Source organism: Chrysochloris asiatica, unplaced genomic scaffold (genome assembly GCF_000296735.1).
Source record: "Chrysochloris asiatica unplaced genomic scaffold, ChrAsi1.0 scaffold00089, whole genome shotgun sequence".
NCBI classification, from domain to species: Eukaryota; Metazoa; Chordata; class Mammalia; order Afrosoricida; family Chrysochloridae; genus Chrysochloris; species Chrysochloris asiatica.
Genome location: NW_006408607.1, coordinates 11,713,638 through 11,716,888, shown reverse-complemented (window position 1 = coordinate 11,716,888; position 3,251 = coordinate 11,713,638). Strand labels below are relative to the sequence as shown.

At 39.0% G+C, this 3,251-nt stretch overlaps 1 pseudogene; it reads left to right on the top strand.

Moving 5' to 3' along the window:
* The first annotated feature begins 544 nt into the window (after positions 1–544).
* Positions 545–1,215, top strand: LOC102837096 (annotated as a pseudogene).
* Positions 1,216–3,251: the final 2,036 nt, after the last annotated feature.

Genomic DNA, 3,251 nt, shown 5'->3' with positions numbered 1-3,251 from the left:
ATCATGAGGATGGCACAGAACCAGTCATGTTTCATTTTTTTATATGTATATTCACTATGGGAGCCCTGGTGTGGTGCTGTGGGTTAATGCACCAGACTACAAAGCTGTTTAAACTGCAAGGTCAGTGGTTCAAGCTCATCAGCTGCTCCTTGGAAACCATGTACAGGGTCACGATGGGTCAGAATCGACTCAATGGCATGTAACAACAACAACATATTCATAATGAGGGCACCTAACAGCAACAGAAATAGTTTGGCTATCAAATATTACTACACAGTTATCTAGCTGGCATCAACTCAACCCCAAGAATGAAAATCAACTCCTATAGAAAAGTAGGAAATGAAAAACAAGCAATCAAAGCACTTAGCTCGACTCTACTTCCGGTTTTTGATTCAAACAGGAGGAGGCCACAGGTTTCTCATGAGTGCAAGTAAGTGTATCCTCCTTCTCCACAATGTTGTCTGTGGCTTGTCATGATCCACACAGTCTAAAGCCTTAGCATAGTCAGTAAAGTGCAGGCTGTTTAAATGACTTGACTGAAAACATGGATATCAGACCTAATCATACAATTTATATCAACAATCTGAATGACAAAATTTTAAAAAAGAAGAATTGAAGAGATCCTTATATGCTCTGTTTTCTCAGTTTGTCCATGTGGTAGATATTGTGGCTTTAAAGACCATGAAGATGAGGAGACAGGCCTTTGTTATTTTAAGGAATTAGGCTCATCCACAAATGCCTTCAGACAATTACAAGGATTTCCATTCTATGGAAAACCAATGCAAATCCAATATGCAAAAATCAATTTTGATAGAATTCTAAAATGCGTGGCACTTTTACTGACAAAAAGGAAAAGGAAACTAAAAAAGCCAAAACCTGAACAAGCATAAACAACCGCAAACAAAAAGCGCCCAGGGTGCACAAGATTCAGCTAACACCCAAGGAAATTCAATGCTAAGTCCTCAGGTGCTTGATTACACTCCAAACTATATTTTATTTCTTAATAATTTACCAGAAGAGACAAATGAAATGATGTTATCCATGCTGTTCAATCAGTTCCCTGCTTTTAAGGAAGTGCGCTTGGTACCTAGGAGGCATGGCATTGCTTTTGTTGAATTTGAAAATGATGGGCAGGTGGGATCTGCCAGGGATGCTTTACAAGGATTTAAAATCACACCATCCCGTGCCATGAAGATCACCTATGCCATGAAATAACATTTGGGATCATCTTCTTTAAAGGACTCTGATTTATTTATAATGTATGTTTTGATAACTTTGGGTCAGACCATTTTATTGTAGGGAACCAGGGAGAGTGTGAAAATAAAACTTTTTTGGATTTAAATAATTACCTAATCTTAGTGAGCTGTGAAACATGAAGGCCTTAATTTTGTACAATAAACTTTTATTTGTATTGTAAAAATAAAACAAAACAAAACACTTAGCTCTATTCATTTTTCCTCAGTTTTGTTGTTGTTATGTGCCGTGGAGGTTCCGACTCATAGCGACCTTGTACAGGGTTTCCGAGGCTGTAAATTTTTATGGGAGCAGAAAGCCTCATCTTCCTCCCGCGGAACAGCTGGTAGTTTTGAACTGCTGACCGTGCGTGCAGTTCACAGCCCGATTCGTAACCACATGCTACGAGAGCTCCTTAGTTTAATATCTAGAAAATCCTTTCATTCACATAGAAAAATTTTGAAATGAACATAACGCCTCACTTTTTCTTATTCGCTGATTTCCTCACCAAGCAATGTGTAAGACCTGAAAAAATCAATTTCTTCAACTTTCTGTAATGTCTATCATTTTATCTTTTTTGCAACAGACACCGTCTCTTCAGACAGGCAGTGTAGCACAGCAGATAAAGAACATGGATTCTAGATTCAATTTCTCCTGGTTTAGTTTTAGTGCTCAATTCTAACACTTGTTTTCCTCCATGAAACTGCTTAAGTTAAATAACTTCTATGTGCCTCTATTTACTCATCTTAAAATGGGACAATGCATCCCACCTCAGGATATTTCTCCTGAATCATTACTCAGTCTTTCCTATTACTGATACAGAGATTCAACATCTACAAAAATATATTAGTACTGGTCGTTAAGAAAGAAGAGCCGTGAGCAGAACTGAGATTCCTACCTGGAAAAGCCTCAACAGTAGAGCTGGCAGCATGGAGAGAAAGAGCATTTTGGCTTCCTGGCTCAAGGACTGAATAAAGCCCAGTGCCTACAGGCAGGAGGCCGGCCTACAAAATGCACCCTTTGGGCATCTAAAGACAGCACTAAAGGAGCTTTGCAACACTTGTCTGAGCAGGGGGCAGAGACCAGAGACAATATTTCTGAGAGGCCAAAGACAAGAGAGAGGTGTGAATACATTATGGCAAAGAAAAGGTTTTCTTGACTGGATGAAAAACTGCTGCATTCTGAGCAGTTTCTGTTCCTAAATTGTATCCTATCCACTTCATTAATAAATCCCATAATCAAGAGTAAAATATCTATCCCTATCCCTATCCCTATCCCTGTCCCTGTCCCTGTACCTGTCCCTGTACCTGTACCTGTACTTATAGCTATATCTATATTAGTAGCCATGGTTTCAATGGCATCCTGGTGTGGCACTGTGGGATAATGCGCTGGACTGCAAAGTCAGTTTGACCCCAATGTCTGTGGGTCAAGCTCACCAGCTGCTTCTCAGAAACTCTATACAGGGTTGCAGTGGGTCAAAAATGACTCAAAGACAGTTAACAACAGCAACATAGGTTAAATCTGGGAGTTCTTAGCAAATCATCCTAGACATTTTTGTTTGCACCCATAATTTTTCCTTATCCTATCCCTTCCGACAGTTCCTCAAACACCTATGCAACAAACATGATTATTGATACAGGACAGACCATGTATAAGTTATCCTGATCACATACTATCTTTTACCTCATTCTGCACCTATACTTCCCTTTGTTCAAAACCAAGTTCCATTAAGTTGATAAGGACTCACAGTGACCCTTTATAGGGTTTTTCAAGACTGTAAATCTTTACAGAAGCAGTCAGCCTCAGCTTTCTCTTAAGTAACAGCTGGTGACTTTGAACTACTAACTTTGTGGTTAGTAGCACAATGATGAACATCCTTCAAGGTTTATCTAATTTACTCTGCTCTTTGTGAAGTTTTCCCTAATTTCTGGAATTGAATGTATAGATCTCTGAGTTGTGATAACACATTTTGTAAACTTTGATTCAGTGCACGTATCATTTTACCTAGTATTAGAGTT